The sequence below is a fragment of the Sus scrofa genome, chromosome 15 (genome assembly GCF_054392235.1).
Source record: "Sus scrofa isolate SSC_HxYL_T2T_F1_AM1 chromosome 15, Sscrofa_HxYL_maternal_Yorkshire_Landrace_v2.0, whole genome shotgun sequence".
In the NCBI taxonomy this organism is placed as follows: Eukaryota; Metazoa; Chordata; class Mammalia; order Artiodactyla; family Suidae; genus Sus; species Sus scrofa.
In genome coordinates this window covers 152,893,177-152,912,007 of record NC_139397.1, presented here as the reverse complement: position 1 = coordinate 152,912,007, position 18,831 = coordinate 152,893,177, and the positions used below count along the sequence as shown (strand labels likewise).

General features: G+C 61.1%; 1 protein-coding gene across 9 annotated transcripts in view; it reads left to right on the top strand.

Annotated features, from left to right (window-relative positions):
- Window positions 1-18,831, top strand: part of HDAC4 (histone deacetylase 4) — a 275,503-nt gene that overhangs the window by 82,946 nt on the left and 173,726 nt on the right. The gene's annotated exons all lie outside the window — the stretch shown is intronic.

Genomic DNA, 18,831 nt, shown 5'->3' with positions numbered 1-18,831 from the left:
CGTGCGCCGCCGGCCGGCCGCTCTGCGGCATGTCCCTCTCGGTACAGTATTCAGCGCATCACACGAGGTCGTCAGCCTTCACCGTGAGACGGGCTTTGTGTGCGAGGATCTGCCCAACTCCAGGCTCAGGGCGTGTTCTGAGCACCTGGACGGAGGAGGCGGAGCCGTGAGGTCAGCAGGTCTGGGTGGACCCTGCACCTTCCTTGGAGTCTGGGCTTCTCAGGGCGGGACCGCGCCAGAGCCGAGGGAGGTCGGTACCTGTCTGACCCCATTTCACAGACAAGGCTGCTGAGGCCCAGAGAGGGTGAATGACCGGCCCAGGCTGTCTCATAGCTGGGGTCCAGCCCAGGCGGGGCCTGGGACATGGTGTGGCCACTTGTAGGCGTGCTGCTGGGCCTGGACTGCTGTTTGCCTTGGGATCGAGGACAGGAATCCTGATGGTGACGAGGTGTGGCGATGGTGACCAGGTGTGGTGATGGTGACCAGGTGATGGTGACCAGGTGTGGTGATGGTGACCAGGTGTGATGGTGACCAGGTGTGGCGATGGTGACCAGGTGTGGCGATGGTGACCAGGTGTGGCGATGGTGACCAGGTGTGGCGATGGTGACCAGGTGTGATGGTGACCAGGTGGTAGTGATGGTGACCAGGTGTGATGGTGACCAGGTGTGGTGATGGTGACCAGGTGTGGCGATGGTGACCAGGTGTGGCGATGGTGACCAGGTGTGATGGTGACCAGGTGTGATGCTGTAGAAAGGCGGGCGACAGGTTCCTAGATCCTGGTCCTGGGAGAAAACACCAAACGCTCCCTGTCCCACACGCTTGCGCTGAGGGAGAGCTTGGCCAAACTGTGCCTGACAGTGCTGGGCTGTCACACGTGGTCGTTAGAGCATTAGCCGTGTTAGCAGCGGTTCTCCTCAACTCTCTCAAGCGAGTTGCCCTTGACTCTTGGGAAAAGCACAATTATGAGCACAGGTCATTGCAGGGCCACGGAGCAGTGGCGGCGCGTGTGGTCTTGAGTGTGGGGTTGCTGCCCCAGTCCCAGTACCTCTGCCCTCAGGCCCCTTGCCAGGCCCCAGCAGGCTGGGGCATCACTGGCGGCCACGGCCCCCTTGGCTGAGGGTTCTGCATGCTTTGTTTCCGCATGGGACCCCTGCCTCGTGTTTCTAAAAATAGCCCCCGTTCCCCGGAGGGTCCCTGGCACAGGCCCCACCCGGCCAGGGTGCGGATCCCGTTCCAGGGCCCGGCTGTGCGCCCAGGGCTCTTTTCCACCTTCCTGCCAGGTTGCCAGACCCTTCTGGGCACCCGAGGCTGGAAGAAAGCAGAGTGTGGGGGGCCTGTCCTGAGAGGGGCATCGTGACAGCTCGGCTTCGGAGGCTGGGTGGGCGCTGAGGGCCGGGGGGACCCAAGCACAGCAGCCCCCCCCCCCGCCCTGGGCCCCAAGGGCCCCCCTGCTCCCCGTCATCCTGGCCCAGGACACCTCGTGCGTCTCAGGAGCCCCTTCCAGAAGGTTCTGTGACTCAGGAGTCCTGCCCAGTGTGGGGCTCGGTGGGTGTCGGGGGGCAGGCAGGGGCGGGGTGCAGTTTCTGCCTTGGCTATTATCACATTTAAAACTAGGCGGGCGCTGGGGCCTGGCCCTGCTGTGCCCCGGGGCCTCCGTCCTGCTGTCAGCCAGGCCCGTGGGGGGCACGTGGGGCCGGTGACCCCACCCGGAAGTGGAGCAGGTGTCCTGGGCATCACAGGGTGGAGAGCATGCTTTCCAGCAAACTTGCGTGGAGTCGTGAAGGCCGCGAGCCGGAGTGTGGTCAGTGCCGCCGCGAGGCCCTAAGATGGGCCCGTGTGGAGCCTAGACGTGCGCGCAGGCGGGCTGGCCCGGGTCAGGGGTTAGGCTCACACGGTGGGGCTTATTCCCGGGGCAAGAGCTGCGTCCCCGTAAACCAGTGTCTAGAAGCAGGACTGACTGCGGTGGGCAGCGTTCCCTGAGACCTCAGATCCCCAAGTAATGACATAAATATTTGCGTACTGAGCGCAGTCTCCGCTTTGGGGAACCCCTGTAACCCCGAGTTTGCCCACAGCGCTTCACTCCGTCTCTGTGTTTGCTGCCTGCAGGTGAGACGTGGTGAGACGTGATCCCAAATGTGCTTAGAGGAGAAGGGCGTGAGGAGAGCGTCTGCCGGAGTCCTCTGGGCACACTCGGGGGTGTGCGTGTGCGTGTGTAAATGGGTTTAAACTTGAAACGCAGGTTTCCTTGGTCCATTCGTCTGCGGGCGGCTAGAATTCAGTGACAGGGAAAGAGAGCTGCACATGTGCCAATAACTTGAGCATGATTGACAGCCAGACGAAGTTGGTATTCTTTCTGCAATTCTGGAAACTTCTAGAAGATATGTTGGAATGCTCTTTTGAAAATAGTTCATGTAGAAATAGTGTTATATACACAAAAATACCAAAAAAAAAAAAAAAAAAACCAGGGAAAAATGATAAAGCCTCTTGCCCCTTTCCAGGCCACGGCAGAGCGGCCTCTACAGAGAAGAGGGCAGAAGGGGCCATCCCGCCACCACTCCTGGTGCCTGGGCAGGGGTGCGCCCAAGGTTTGGTCTCCCGGGAGACTCAGGATAGGGGACAGACCCACAGCCAGGCTCAGCACAGCAGTCGGGCAGACGCAGGGAGCATCCCTGCCGTCACCCAGATCACGTGACAAGGACGAAACTTGGCCAGACTCCCTGCATCGCCTACCCAGACACCTGCCCCGCTCTGAGAAGCCCATAGGCTTCCACACACCTGAGACCTGCCCACTGGGTTGTGGTCAATACGGTCAGAGAACAGAGCCAAACAACGGGGAGACCGCGCTGTATGCGTGCGGCTCAGTTTGGCCTGTCTGTCGCCTGTACCTCCTTTGATGGAAGGAACCCCTGCTCCTCCAGCCGGAGCCTGCGTGGCAGCGGGTGTCCGCCCCACAGGAAGGAGAGCGCCTGCGGCCCAGGCCCTGACCCCCACGACCCTGGGCTGACCTCCGCGAGTGCCCTTTGCTGGGCCACAGGCTTCACCCGGAAGACCCCGTGCGGAGTCCTGACCCTCCTGGGGCGGCGGGCACACTGTGTGTGGCTCCTGATCCCCGTTAAATCGTTTACCCAACAGTCACCACCGTGGGCTCTGACTCCTGGGCCCCCTGACGTGGCACGGTGGCCTTTATGGCATCTGGCAAAGGGCAGCTTCGTCTTGTGTGCGGGGCCCTCCCCGGGCCCGGCTCCGCTTTGAAACAGCCTTTCGAGGGAGGCAACGAGGAGGGGCCTGGGCGGCGAGTTCCTGCACTGTGGGATGGTGTCCGGGCACTCCGTTACAGTCCAGAGCCCACGGGAGCCCGAGAGCTCAGCCGGGCCTGGCGCGTTTGTCTGCTTTTTCAAATCATTCGCAATGACAGCGACCCCCCGCCACCACCTAGCATCACTCGTGCTCACGGCCAGTGTCCCGGCTCAGCTCACTTGATCCTCGCAGCAGGCATTGAGGGCCCACGCCGGGTGCCAGCTGCCGGGCTTCTTTCTGAGCCCACGGGGGCCGAGGGCTGCCCGGGCCCCAAAGTGCGTGTGCTGCGCGGCGCCCACCTACAATCGAGGAGGGCAGGGAAGCAGCTTGGCCGGGGTCGGCCCTCACGGCAGGGGGTTGGCTTGGTCGGCTGTGCCCTCGTTGGGTGCTCACTGGTGGGAGGGCCAGAGGCTGTCGGACGCAGAGCCGCCCGCATCCTCAGAAGGTGCTCAGTGGGGCAGGAGGGGGGACGTTGATGCTGGACTTTGCCAGGGTCCCCAGGGAAGGGGGTTTGGGAATCGGGGGTTCCAGGGTCCTGGGCGGAGGTGCTGGGGCCCAGGCCCGGCCAGGAGGGGAGGTGAGACGGCAGGGCCCGCGCTGAAGCAGGAAGGGCAGCGGCCTGAGCTTCTTTTTAAGAACGAGGAACAAGGGCTCTGGCTTCCGCAGGATGCCGTTTACAACCCAGCTCTTTGTCCAGCTACCACCCTTGGCCTCCAGGGCCGACTCCGACTCGAAGCTCTCCGTGATGAGCTCGGCTTGGGGGCAGCAAGTCATTGGGTCGCTTTTCTCAAGCGTGAGTTATAACCAAAAGCTGGAAACGTTGTGATGACAAGCAATTTCCCGGGGAGAACAGAGCAGCGCAGCTGAGTGAGGAAGTGAACCCAAGAGCCGGCCTGGGCTCCAGGTCACTGTGTTCGGGAGGCTCACGGCCTTTGCTGCCGGCCTCATCCTGCCCCTGCCACCAAGGCCTCACCCCCCAGGGCCTCACCCCCCAGGGCCTCACCCCCCAGGGCTCAGGCCTCCCACCTGCGCGGGCCTCATTCCCAGGGTCCCCCCCCGCAGGGTCCCCCACGCCGCGGGCCTGGCTGGAGGAGTCTGGGGGCGACTGAGCCGCGTGGATTACGCCCGTGTGCAGTGAGGACAGCTGCTGGGGGTGGGTGGGGTTTCAACCAGGCGCGAGAGCCGGACATACTGGCAGATAGAAGGTGCAGGCTGCGAGCCTGCTGGCCCTGGAGCCCTGTGCCCAGGCTGTCTCGTGTCTGCCCCCGCTCTCGTTGTCCCCAGGGCTGCGCCCGGCAGGGTGGGGTCCGACCCTGTTCCCCTGACACCCAGGAGCAGTTTTCATGTCCTCTATGTGCAGCAGGCCCCGGGGAAGAACCCTTGGAGGCTGTGAGCACCCAGACCTCCGACTAAGAGACCAACTGCAGCCATCCACCGCTTAACGCTTTTCCTAAAGCAACAAGCGGATAAAACCTGAGCGGAATTTGGACCTGTGCGCTGGTGCGGAAGGCCCAGTGCAGCTCCACCAGCCGCCGGCTGCCACCCTGGTCGGAGGCTCATGGTCCCTTAAAGCCGATGGAAGATGGTTGCACTGGGGCCACGTGGGCGTGAGAAACTCACAGGCTGTGAAACCCACCACACAACCGCTTGTCTTATCGCTTCGGGTGGCGGCTGGAAGGGGAGGCCGACGCCCGAGGGTGGGGTGTGGGGGGGATGGCGCTTCCCCGGGGGGCGTCCCGAGAGGGGTGCTGGCTGCCTGCTTGAGGGGAGAGGGAACAGGTGCAGAGGGGTGGTCCCAGGGCAGAGGAAGCCAGAGAGGGCCCCGGCGGATGGGCAGGCGGAGGGCCTGGGGCTCTGCCCTCCCCTGGGACCTGCCCCCAACCCCCCAAGGAGGGCGCCAAGCAGGGCGCCATCCTGGAGGAGGAGGGAGGGCAGGAGCCGCCCAGAGAAGGAGCGGGTGTGGCGGTGGCTTAGGAGCTTCTCGGAACCAGTGCTGCGCTGCCTCCAAATCCGCCTCTGCATCTTCACGCCCTTGTGGCAGGAAAGCTCCGCCTCGCGCACGTTTTTGGGACAGAGTCAAGTGTGCTTGGGCGGGTTCTTCGCGCTCACTTGGAGGAAGAGGAAGGACGCTGGGGCAGAGACGGCTTCGTAGAGGGGAGGCCCCCTCGGGCTCCGGTCCCCACCGTCCAGCCCCGCCTGGGCAGCGCACAGCCGCGTGTGGCGTCCCACATGTCCTGTGTGGCTGGTGCCACCTCCACCCTCCCACGGCTGTCCGGACGGGCCTTCTCAGGCCAGGGGCTGTAAACCCGTGGGAAGCCAGCCGCGTAGACAGACCCCAGTCCAGAGCCACACCCGAGCCGTCTCACCCAGGGATCCCTGTCTTTGCTGCACCTCCTGTTGAGAATGGCTGTTGGCTGTCGGCGCGTTAGGCGCAGGGGCCCGTAAGTGCGCGAGGCGGACTCGCTGTGCACAGTGTGGCCGCCGCTGCCCCCCAACCCTCCAGATGCTCTCGAGGGGCCAGGGCCTCTGCCCGGGGTTGGGCTGTGCAAGCTTGTCTTACGTAGCTGAGGTCGCTCGCGCCACCGTCGTGCTGCCCGGGGCACCGCGCGGTCCCCTGTCTGAGATCAGGCTGCTTGGCGGAGCCTGGCTTCCTACTGTTGAGAGAAAAAAATTAGGTCTTTGCTGGGTTGAAATTTGGGGACCATTCATGGCGGGGGGCTGCCCCCAAGTCCCGATTTTTAAATATTGGACCAGGAAGGGGCTTTCCCCCACAGGGCGTCTTGGAGGAAACAGCATCATTCGTCATAGGACACGATTCCGCCTGTGAGAGATTTTTAGCAATTATGGGGAAATGATTCCAAAACGTAGGTTTTGCTCGGTTAAGTGCCCCATCGAGCCCCGGCAGGTGAAGTGGGACGGCTTCCCCACGCTTGGGTTCTGGGCGCCGAATGTCACGGTGGTTTCAGGGCTTTGTGAGACGTGCCACCGGTTCACGGCGCCCGCTCCCGTGCTGCCCACTGGGGTGTTGATAAAGCCGAGCTCAGGAGGAGGAGGCGGTGGAAGGGGCCGAAGGATCTCCTGTGAGGCACTAGGACACGGAGACGCGTCCGCTCGGGGACAGCGGTGGCAGAGGGACCTGGGCTCTGGAGGGTTTGCAGTGTGTACGCACTCGAGCCCAAGGGGCCCCAGCGTCTCTGCCGAGATGCCAGGGCTGTGGTGTATATGGGTCCCTGCTGTGAGTCAGGTTCTGGCAGCCTCTTGTCTCACCCCTCGTGATGCCCAGGGGTCTGCCAGCCGCAGCTTGTCCAGGGGACCAGCCAAATCAGTCCTGAAGCCTGGCCGCGTCCCAGGCCCGTCTGCTTCCGGAACGCCCGGACACTGTCCTGCTGTGCCCCGAGCTCGCTTCCATCGAGGGCTTTGCCTCAGACCTTTTTATTTCTTTTTGGGGCTGCACCTGCAGCACATGGAGGTTCCCAGGCTCGGGGTCGAATCGGAGCTACAGCTGCCGGCCTCCACCACAGCCACAGCAACGCAGGATCCAGGCTGTGTCTGCCACCTACACCTCAGCTCACGGCAACGCCGGATCCTTAACCCCCGAGCGAGGCCAGGGGTCGGCGCCGTGTCCTCATGGTTGCTCGTCGGATTCGTTCCCCGCTGAGCCTCGACGGGAACCCCGCTTACGACTTCTTTGTCGATGTCGGCGGCTGCGGCTGCGTTGTTCTAATCACGTGAGTCCAGGGGTCCAGTCCCCCGTTACGGCTTCAGCAAACTCGCAGACCCAGGACGCACAGGCGTCTCGCCCGAATCTTCCCTAATGCCCGTCTTTCCTCGGCATCTTCTCGTCGGCCCGGGGGACAGCGGTGGTGCAGACCCTCCACGGCCGCAGCGGACGTGATGGCTGGACTTGGGGGGGCCATGGGTTGGGCCCACGGCCGCGGCTCCATGGCGAGAGCACCCCTGGCCTTTCCGTGTTGAGAGTTCGCCGTGACTCCCTGGGTCTGTTTCCGGAGAGGTGAGCCCAGCTGTCCTCAGGTCCATGTTTGTAGCCTCTGAGGTTGCACAGCCCAAGGAGGCCTGGCCCCAGCCCGTGTCCAGTGGGCTTGAGCCGGGGGTGGGCAGGGGCAGTGTCCCGTGCGAGGCTGGGACCCCCAGTGGCCAGTGTCCGCTGAGGTGCCGCGGATTCCTGCGGGGAGGGTCTGGGTGATGCTCGTGCCCGGCCCCAGGGAGCTTGTCAGCTGGTGAGGACGGGCTGTGTGCCAGCTGCTGTCCTCTCGGGTAGGGGAGCCGCCACAGCCAGGGGACCCCTGGCACAGACCGACCGGTGAGTCTGGGTCTGGACTCCAGAACCTTCTGTCTCAGCACTGGGCTGTCCTGTGTCCCAAGTGACAACACTGTGAACCCGACACAGGCCCAGAGGCAGAGAGCTCGGCCTGCGCGGCGGGTCGAGACCCGGCTGTGCGGACCCTGAGCCCTGTGCTGAACTCACATCTTGCGTGAGGTTGGTTTGTGGCTCCTGAAAGTTGGGGTCACTAGGGACAGTGCCCCGGGCGGAGTGGGCTTCTTCTTCCGCGGCCCGGCCTCTGAAGGGACCTGGTGGTCCCCCTTGCGGAGGTGGGGTGAGCACCTCCTGCTCCGGGGACGTCTGAGGCCAAGGTGCACCCGGGCCTTCGTCCTGGACCTGGCCTCCTGCAGAGCTGACCCCGTGGCTGAGTCAGGGCCCCGAGGCCGGAAGGGGCCCCGGGCCCAGGAGCCACCTGCTGCTCCAATTTGGCTTCCGGGGGGCCCTCCCTATGTCCCTGACAGGAACCCAGGGGAGGGTGCCTCCCAGCCCTTATGTTAAGCAGCATAAAGTGAATTCCTTTTTAAAAAAATATAAAAATAAACAGAGGCAAAAGTTTTGTTATTTTCTTTCCTTCGCCCCAGGGAACATCTTTTGGAAGCCATCTAGCTCACTATTTCATTTCTTTGGCACGAATAACCAAATATTGAATGTCAAGGGAAATTGGAGCAACTAGTTCCAAGATCTTCTGATTTAGACGGGCCTGGAGAGCGAGTTTAACCATTAATCCTGGGTGTCTTCTAAACGTATCTGCTCCTGAGAAGTCTGTTCCATTGAGGTACCAAACTCTGATTCCTCCGCCCACCCACGACCCACTGTGGCCTCGTGGAAGCTCATCCGCAGAGTCTGGGTGTGTGACAAGCACTCATTTCACTGTCCCCAGGGAACTCCTCCCAAGGTTTGTTATTTAATGACTTACACTCAAGAAAAAGAGCCAGAAATGAGCAGATAACTGCTAAGCCCTCCCCAAACAGGGCGAGTTCTTTTAAATGCCAGCCAGCGCAGTGACCCTGACCTGGGAAGCCCTGCCGGGGATCTGAGGCCCCAGGAAAAGTCGTGACCTTTAGACTCTGAGCATCAGCGCACAGCTGGCCGTCTGCGTTTAAAATAGACAATAACAGTGGAACCAGGAGAGACCAGCGGGCAGTGGCGCTCCAGGGTGGGGGGCCCAGCTGCGCCTGCCCCGCGTGGCCATGGGCGGGGCCCTGCACGTGGCTGGAAATGACGGCTCCTCTGTGTCCTGGGTGCACCTGTTGCTGAGCATGCTGCGTGTGCTTGTATGTGTGTGTGACACGGATGCTGCGAGTGTGTGCTCTGCATCTGTGCCAGCAGAGTACCTGGGCTCCTGCCCGGGGACCTGCGGCGGCCCTCGCTCTGGGCCTCAGTGGCCCCATCTGCAGAATGGGGGCACGGGGTTCTCATGGCCTCAGTTCTCTGCAAGATCAGGGTTCATTCCTGGGAGCTGCTCGTTAATTCCAGTCACCACCTCTGACTCAGGGCAAGGTTGGGGTATTGGGGCGGGGGTGTGTCCACGCAGCAGGCAGCGTGTCAGGCCAAGTGGGCCACTGGGCTCCCCACCTGGTTTAGAAGGAGGGCAGCGGTCTGTACCCCGGCAGCCTGTTCCCACGGGAGATCCTTGGCGGTGGCTTTGTTGTTGCTGTTGGTTTGGGCGAGGATCTTCCTTTAAGAAACTCACCGAAGCTCCGTGGGACCCGTGAGCTAGACTCACGACAAACGCCGTCTGAAGGACCCGCAGGCGGGGAATTGGCAGGTTCGAGCCGTTAGGACAAGCGTGGTCTCTGTGAGCAAGCAAGGGCGCCTTCCCCTTTTGCTGACTGCAGAGGCGGGAATCAGTCTTTGCAGGACATTTTAAAGAGCATTTGCAGACAGGAGAAAGGCCCCTCGCCGTCCCCTCCCAGCCCCGTCTCTGCTGGTCCCCCTGGGACTTCAGCACGTTTCTTTCCCATCCCTTCTCCTGTGTCCTCCTGCGTCTGGGGGTTTCTACAGCCTGGCTTGCTGATGGACGTACGGTTTTGCTGCCCCTGGACACACACGTGGCCGCGCCTCTCTTTTCAGCTCGTAAGGGGACCCTTTGCAAACGGCCGGCGTGAGCGCTGTGCCGATGGCCTGACGCTTGCTCCGCGGGTCAGGGATCGCCCTGGAGGTTGATTGTGGCCCAGCACCAGGAGCACAGCTGTCCTGGCCCCGTGTCACCCGTGTAGGTGGTGACGCTCACGGTGTCCCCGAGGGAGGCCGAGGGGCCGAGGCCCGCGTACCCGCCTGCCTTCCGCTGCTTCTGGGGAGGTGCACGCCGGCCACCCCCCTTCCGTGTCCAGCCCCGTGCTGTGGCCTGAGCCTCAGCTGTGGGGGACTTCGGGGCCCCCGTAGGCACAGCTCTGTGTCCCTAACCGTCCCCCTCTGTTCTTCCCTCCAAGAAAGCGCAGCCTCGTCCCCCCGGGCCAGGCCCGATAGGATTCTTTTTTTTTTTTTTTTTGGTCTTTTTTTTTTTGGCCATTTCTTGGGCTGCTCCCGCAGCATATGGAGGTTCCCAGGCTAGGGGTCGAATCAGAGCTATAGCCGCCCGCCTACGCCAGAGCCACAGCAACTCAGGATCTGAGCCGCGTTTGCAACCCACACCACAGCTCAATGCAACGCCGGGTGCTTAACCCACTGAGCAAGGCCAGGGATCGAACCTGCAACCTCATGGTTCCTAGTCGGATTCATTAACCACTGCGCCACAACGGGAACTCCCCGATAGGATTCTGATGGGACATCATCGCCGTCCCCCGTGCAGCTGTTCTCCCCAAAATCTGCTTCCTTCCTCTGCTTGTTCTGTGTCCACTGACCCCCCCCGCCCGAAGCCGAGTGGACTCCAGTTTCATGTGGTCCAGCCCACGGCTGCCGGAAGAGCCTTTCCAAAAGGCAAAGCTGCTGGCCAGGCGCCTTCCCTTGGGGGCGCCCGTGAGCTCAGCGGTCCTCAGCGGGGGCGGGGCCCAGACCCCCTGCCCCAGGCGAGGTGGGGAAGGGGGCCTGGAGCGGGCGGGACCCTTGCAACGGCCCAGCTCTTTCTAGAAAGGACTTCTAGTACATTTGCGTTCTTTTCTCACTGCACCTGGAGCGTTCAAAGCCTCTGCTCTTCAGTTGCGGTTGTCGTTAGAAGCTGGGCCCAGCAGGTGCTCAGCAGGGACCTGGAGCCCGTGGTTTCCCAGGGAGTCTCCTGAGGAGGGACGGAGCCCGTGTTCCTGCCCTCACAGTGCTCAGGCCGTGCATTTAGACGTGTGGGGACACGCACCCGAGCCTGCACCCCGGCGTCTCCGTCAGGGTGGGGGGCCTGCGGGAAGGGTGGCGGTGAGGGCTCGCCCCTGCATCCTGTGCAGAGGTGGGGCCGTTTCAGGAAGAGAGAGGGATGGGGCCGTCCCCTTAGTCCCTTTACGGGAACTCCCTGGGGGCCCTGGCTCCCCGGCTGGCTTGCCCTGCCCTGTGGCCCCTCCCTTGGTCCTGCTACACCCCTGCCGTCGTTGGGTCCTGCCCCTTCTGGACTGAGTTACCTCCTTTGAGGGCAGAGGTGGGGCCGCAGTGCTTAAGCGACTTGCCGAGGTCCCCGCCCCCACGTCTGAGGCCCTCCCTGGCCCTGCGCCTGCCAGTCGGGGACCCGACCTGTCCCTCCCCCGAGGTCAGTGGGTGCTGCCCCCAGGGGTTGGCACCCAACTGGAGCGTGCAGGGGGTACCTCTGAAGTGGGGTTTTCTGGAACCCAGGTCTTACAAGATGTTTGCTTTTACCCGAAAAGCTGGGCAGAGAAGGCAGGCCCCGCGGTCTGAAAACCAGCAGAGGGAGTTCCCTGGTGGCCTAGCGGTTAAGGACTTGGCCTTGTCCCTGCTGTGGCGTGGGTTCGATCCCTGGCCTGGGGACTTCTGCGTGCCACGGGCGTGACCAAAAAATAAATAAGTAAATAAACCAGGGGAGCACATTCGGAAGGAGGGCCTCCTGGGCCTCCTGAGGGACACTTGGGGACGAGTGGGTCTGAGGGCAGACAGCACAGAGAGAAGCACCGAGAAAGAAGCCATTTCCAGGGCTGAGCTGATGGCCCCAGATCTGGGACCTGCAGGGCAGGTGGGCGGCCCCACTTTATTTCTAGAGGAACGTGCAGATTCTTTTTATTGAGAAAAAAAAAAAAGAAAGAAAAGGTAAAACTGCATCTAATGGGGCTTCCTGTTTGTTGTTTGGATGGTAACTAAAGCTGGGGGTTCTTTTCCTGCCCGGGCCCGAGGGGGCTGTGCCCTGAGTGCTGAAGGGCCGGCTTCTAAAGGGCCCTGAATCCACCTGAAACCTGGCCTCCTGGCTCCTGGGAACTAGCCCGCCTCCTTCCCCTCTTCAGGAAAAAAAAAAACCAAAAACCCAACGTGTTCTACGGGACAGCCCAGGGAACTACATCCAGCCTCTTATGATAGAATGTGAGGGAGGATAATACGAGAAAAATCCATGTATGTCTATATAATGTGTAATACAATGTTTGTCTACCTGTGTACATATATGATGTGTGTGTGAGTGTGTGTTTGTATGTGTGCATGTGTATGTGTGAGTGTGTATGCGTGTGAGGTTTGTGTGCGCGTGTATGTGAGTGTGCGTATGTGAATGCAAGTGTGTGTGTTTGTGTGTGTGAGTGTGTGGGTGTATGTGAGTGTGTTTGTACGTGTGTGTGTGTGTGAGCGAGTGTGTGTGTGTGTGAGGTTTGTATGCGTGTGTATGTGAGCATGTATGTGAATGCGAGTGTGTGTTTGTGAGTGTGTGGGTGTATGTGAGTGTTTGTACGTGTGTGTGTGTATGTGAGCGAGTGTGTGTGTGAGTATGAGTGTGTGTGTGCGCGCCTGGGTCACTTGCCTGTGCAGCAGACATTGGCACAACGTAAGCATCGACTGTACTTTAAGAAAGACAGACAGACAGACAAGCCCCAGCAGCCGTGTGCTCCCGCCCCCCCGCCCCGGCTTGCTGCCGCCTGCCGCCGGCGCAGGGAGGGGAACATCGGGGTGGCCCTGAGTGGCGTTACTCCGCCCACCCGTTGTGTAGGGTCCGGGTAGGACCCTGTGACTGGCTCTTCCGGGACCCAAGAGCGGCGTTTTCAGTCGGGGGAGGGGGCGTCTGTACATCCCAGACCCCGCGCCACTGACCCCGGCCGGCCGCCCTGGCCCAGGCTCCCTGCATCCCGCGGCGGGATGTCTTCCCTCCGCGGCCCGTCTCATCCCCGGCGCCCTGGAGCCTTTGCGTCGCGCCTCGAACACACAGCAGATGCCGAAAGGGTTTGCGTGTTCACCACGGAAGAGCAGCCCCAGGACGTTTGCTGCGGGGCTGGCGAGGCTCTGTGGCCTCGCCGCCGCAGCCACTGTGCCCAGGCCCGGGGCCCGCACAGGTGTTCCTGGAAAGGCGCTGCCAGCACTCCTGGTCTCCTGGGCTCTGCAGCCGCCTGGAGCCCTGCCCGCCCTCCCACCAGCCTCAGTGGGAGCCCAGCGCCCCCCCACCCCCAAGCCGGGCTGAGGGCTGAGGGCTGCTTGGGCTGCTGCAGACCCAGGACGGAGCCGCAGCAGGAACTCTTGATCAAAGGGTCTATTCTCATGCAAATGCAGCCAGCCCGCGTTCTGAGCTGTACAGACTCTCTGCAGCTTAGGCCCTTTTCTGGAAGGTGCTGTTGGATGTTTTAAATCTTCGTTATGATATTTCCAATGTGTGGACTTGAGAGAACAAAGTGAAAAACACCCACATAGATGTCTCCAGGGCTCCCCCCACCTGCCAGCCAGCGCTGCGAAGTAGAAATTAACCTAAATTAGGAAGATAATTGTTCCCGTGTTAATTGCGGGTTGTCCCTTAAAGCTGTTTTCCTCTGCGAGGTCTCAGCAGCAGGCTGGCTTCGGGCCCTCCCGGGCTTAGAGCGCAGTGGCGCCCCGGCCGGTCCCAGAAAGGGCCCTTTCCCGCCATCCTCCTGCTCTGATGACACTGTCCCAAAGTCCCCACTCTTGGCTGGTGTCCCCGAGCCCTTGCCCCAGCACCCCCCCCCAAACGGCTGCTGGGCTGTCTCTCAACGCGGGCGACATAAACAAACAGCTATTTTGGGCGCTCCCGGTTGGTGTCACAGCTGTTAGGGCCTGTGTGCCGCCAGCACGGCCGGCCCCAGCCCTGCCCTTGGCCCCGGCGGTGGCCCGGCTCTGGCAGGTGGCGACGACCTCAAACCTGTTTTCCTTGCCGTGCTTTTCGGTTTCCTCGTGACCCCTGGCGCGGGGAGTGGGCTTCCCGGGAGGAGTGTGGGGCCGGCGGGGTGACTCTGCTGGGGTTTCTTTGTTAGGAACGTGGGTTTGGGGGGGCTCCTTCAGAATGGGGGGGTTGCCCCTCCCTGGGACTCTGCCAGGTGGGGGCAGGGCTGCTGCCTTGCTTTTTCCTTTTTTCCTCCCTCACGACTGGCCAAAGCCCCTCCAGGAAAAGCAGCCCCCTCCTCCCAGTGTGATGAATTGTCCCTGAGAGAATGACCGGGGCCTCCCCAGGGCCAGGCAGAAACTCTGCGTGTGCGTGGTGGTGGTGGTGGGGGTGACGTGTGTGTGTGTGTGTGTGTGTGTGTGTGAGAGACATGATGTATGTGGGGTGTGTGTAGGTGTGTATGGTGTAGGTGTGTGTGTGCACACGTGTGTGTGTGTGAGTGTGTGGTCTGTGCCGTTGCTGCAGCCCCTCCTGCCTGTCCCGCTTGCTCTGCAGAGTCCTTGTCCCTGTGGCTCCAGTCTCTCCGTTGATGCTGAGGTTCCCGGCGCCTGTTTTACCGCCCGTGCCCTGTGCACTCGGGACGTGCCCTTCGGCAGCGGAAGGGCTGCTCCCCCGTCCCGTGGGTCGTCCTCCCCCCGTCCTTGCTGCTGGTGGCCCCACATCGCGGCCGCAGTGCGTCCCAGCAGCCGGGTGCCGGCCGTCCCGCCGTCTGACCCTGGAGTCGCGTGAGGTCAGGGCAGGCATCCCGGACGAGGAGGGAGGTCTGACACTCTGCTCCCGTGTGGAGAAGGAGCAGTGCCCTCCATGTAGTAAAAATTGCTGATGCATTTGAGCTCTTACGTTAAGGTGGCCTTAGGCCTTCTGCTTCTGGGGCCAGTGTTTGGAGTCTAAACTCGGCACCCCTGCTAGCTTTTCCTGTTTGGGGCGTTCTGATCAGAGAACAGCACAGTCTCGGCAGCTGCGAGGGCCCCGCGCTCTCTTTGGCCACTGATTCACTTTACCCTGAGCCACAGGGGTGACCAAAGATGGGTGCGCCTCTGGAATAATAAGGGGCGACCCCCCCGGGGTGGGTTTTGGAGGAATCTGAAGCATAATTACGCAGCCAGTTGGCATGGATTTGGGCAGCCCTGTTCGGAGTGGGGCACTGAGAGTGTGGCAGGGCCAGAGCTGCCCTGGGGTCAGGCTGGGTGGCCTCGAAGTCTTTCCAGTTCCTGGGGTGGGTGAAGGGACCAGCTTGGCAAGGCTGCCGTGCGACACAGAGGACGCCGCAGAGACTTCGCCCGGGGGACGTGCCGCCTCCTTTCCCTCAGTCTTAATTTTCTACGGGGCAGGGCTGGACCCAGGGTTGGACTTCAGTGAAGGCTTCGTGAGTGAAGAAGGAAGCAATGTTAGCTGAGACGCTGGAGTCAGCCGGCCTTGGAAAACGCAGGCGGACGGTTAGATGTTCTGACACAAAAAGGTGACGTGCAAAAATTGTTCCTCCCGAGTTACAGTTTGCCTGAGCCGGGGAAAAAAAAAAAAAGCCTTTCTTTTGTAGTTAATGCTTATTAAAAACAGAGGAGCAGCAGAAACGCTGCCATACCTCAGGGGCTTACAGGTAACCCTGTGTATTTTCTCCTGTAACTTCTAAAGTGTCGTCTCTCATTGTACGTGTTTGGTTTTGCGTGTGGTGCGTGGCAGGGATCAAATTCTTGTCTTTACCATAAGCTCTGCCGCTTCTCTGCTCCCCGCCTCTGTCCCCCTCCTGCCAGTGTCCCAGCCCTCCCCCCATGTGACCCCACAGACCGAGCGCAATGGACAGGTTCCTTTACAAAAGCAAGGTGGGCACCGGGCTGGAACTGCACCGACAATCTGGATGAACCTGGGGAGGGCTGACCTCGTTGCTGGACTGGATCTTCTTCTGCAGGCTTATTTGTTCATTGGTTCAAGTTTCTTGATTGTCTTTGAACAGGTTTTTGTAATTTTCTCCATAAGGACTTTGAACACGTTACATTAGATTGATTCTTTGGTGGATTCTGGGGTCCCCCCCCCTTGTTCTAGGCAAAATCTTTTTTTCAAATCAACTGTTGCTAGTACCATGTGGAAATGCAGTTGATTTATCTACTATGTCAACATCCAATCACCTTCCTCAAATCGTGCCGTTTCTAAAAGTTTTTCTGTCGAGCATCCGGCTTCATGAGACAAAAAGGACGCTAACGGTGGGGATGACGGGTCCGCCTCTTGCTGGCGATGACCTTACGCATTTCCCTCGTCCGCCTGTGCTGGCGGCAGGTCCCGGCTCAGCCTCGAGTGGGGACAGGAGCGCTGGGCTTCAAAGACACGAGAGGGCAGGCTTCTGACGTTTCCGGTGTAAGACGGATGGTTGCTGTGGGTTTTGGTCAGTGTCCCTCTCAGATCAAGTTCACGGACGAGTGTGTCGCGGGAGCTGAGAGCACTGGCTGCATCTGCCCCGATGGCTGCAAGGGTCCCTCCTTTCCTTTCTCCGTGGGTCGACGTTTACCCAAGGAGTCTTCCTGTCCGACGGCCTTGACCTCTTGGACTGCCTTCGTACCGTCCTTGTCGTGGAGGCCGCTGTCTCTCTGTCTGTCTGGATGAGGGTTGGTGCTACTTCAGGATTGCTTTTCTCTCTGTTCTTGAGTTGTATTTACCTGTAATTTTCCTTTTCTGATGTCAGAGACTTTTTCATTCTCTGGAAAAGCACATAAAAGACTAGAATGATTGATTCCTTGAAAGTTTGATTCATCTCCAACTGTTTGGGTCTCGTGTCTTCTTGGGGGGGTTGATTTTCAACTGCTGGTTATAGTATCTGGAACAGTTGCTCATCAGCCGGGTTTCTAATTCTCAGCGTGTTAATTCGCATCATTTCTTAGCCATTTGTCCATTTCATCTAAATTTTCATTTTTATAGCCGTGGAGCTTTTCAATGATCTATTTTTCGTATCGTTTTGAATCTCTGCGGGATTTGTAGTTGTCTGCCCTTTTTCATTTCAAACATTATCCATCTTTCCTTTGATTAAGCTTCATTCGATTTTGGGAGTTGCTGTTGTGTCTCAGCAGGTCAGAGACTAGTATCCACGAGGATGTGGGTTCGATTCCCTGGCCTCACCCAGTGGGTCAGGGACCCGGCATTGCCACGAGCGGTGGTGTAGGTTGAAGACGCAGCTCAGATCCCGCGTTGCCGTGGCTGTGATGTAGTGGGGGGGGGTGCTCCTGATTCTCAGCCTTCCTCCCCGTTTGAGTCACAGGCATCCTTGAAGCACAGCGGGAGGGACAGCCCGCAGGGTTTGACCCTTAGGGCTTTTGTTTACGTTCTGGCTTTTGCACGTGGACAGCTTTGGTGTCAGGTTGGGTTGGCACGTGGCCTCTGCCGTCTCCCTGCAGAGGCCAGGCCAAGTCCCAAGGGCGGGACGTTGGACAGACTCCCTGACCGGACCTGTGCTCCTCAAAGCTGCCAGGTCCTCAGACCCAGGGGACGCCCGAGGATCTGTCACAGCCCAGAGGGGCCCAGGGAGACAGGACGCCTGCACGTCGTGTGGGTCCCGGGTGGGGGACACGGGGGCAGACCCGAGGGACCCTGAGCAGGGCGCGGACCTCAGTTAATGACAACCTCTCATGGTCAGTGGGTGGATTGTGACTAATGTGCCATCCAGGGACCTGGGACACTCAGGTCCCATCATGGACGGTGCAGCCCAGCCGCCTCCTGGCCCTCCTCTCCTGTCCTCCGTCCACGCCCCGACCATGGCCGCAGCTCCCAGGACTCCTGGTTCTTGCCCACGACGAGGCAGAGGAGGAGGGGAGAGTGGACATCCAGAGGCGCGTGTATAGCAGGACAACGCACACAAGTGTTGCACCACGCGGGCCTACCCGTGGCGGGGGTGTCCTGGGGGCCGGCCATCCAGGGGCACGCCAGGGGCAGCCCCACCGCAGCCTCGGTGCTCAGGCAGCCCCCCTTGAGAGGCGGGGAGATGCCGTTGGTCCTTGGCTGACCCGGAGGCAGTGGTCATACCTTTTTGGGGATGCTTCTCCAGAACTCTGCGGCTCCCCTGCTCTCTGCAGCCCCCACTTCCCAGGGGGACCCCCACCTCTGGAGAGCCCAGCACAGCCTCACGAAGCTGAAACCAGGGACCCTGCAGCCCAGCGCCTCGCGCGCCAAGCGCCACGCCTCGTGGGAACACAGCAGACAGGTGGGGGCCTGGGACCGGCTGCCTGGCCTTTGGCACCTGCGCTCTGAGCCGTGCTCTCAGTCTCAGCATGTGCGGGGCAGATGCCCAGGTGTGGTCACAGTCCTTCTCCTGTGGTTGCCGTGGTGTCCCCGCCCTCCCAGTGGCTCCTCCCGCCTGCCCCCCACGCCCCCAGCCACTAGGCTCCCTGCGCTCCTGACCCCAGGGCCTCTCCCCGGCTGCCCGGAATCCGGTCCTTCCTGACTCAGGACAGCCGGGGCCCTCTCTCCATTCGGGTTTGACTCTCAGCCCCCGGAGCTGCCCCAGGGCCTGGGTGCGCGTGGACAGTTCTCGGGTGAGGGTGATGGTGGGCCTGCGGAGTGCAGCGTGTCCCTGGGCTCGGGCGCGGGAACAGGACTCGGAGGTCTCTTGTGCTCACAGCTGACACCTTGGGAGGCGCTCCCTAAGTCGCCCACTCCATCCCTAAGTTCCTTCCCACCCTGCAGGTTGCTATGAGGCTGCCATAGGGGCAGCGGGGTGGCGGGGCTGGGTAACCTGTCACGTACTCTGGCCCTGGCCTTGCCCGTCGAAGGGGCCGGCAACCTCGGCTAAGTCACGCTGCCCACGGCCGCTGCCCACGGCCGCTGAGCCCCTCCACGTCCCCGGTCGTTTGAGACAAAGGCGCTTGGGGGCCGTGGCTGCCTTGCGTCGGCCGAGCGACCTGGCCGCTCTGGTCCCTGCCGCATGCGTTGTTGGCATAATTACAAATGAGAGAATGGAAAGTGATGGTTTCCA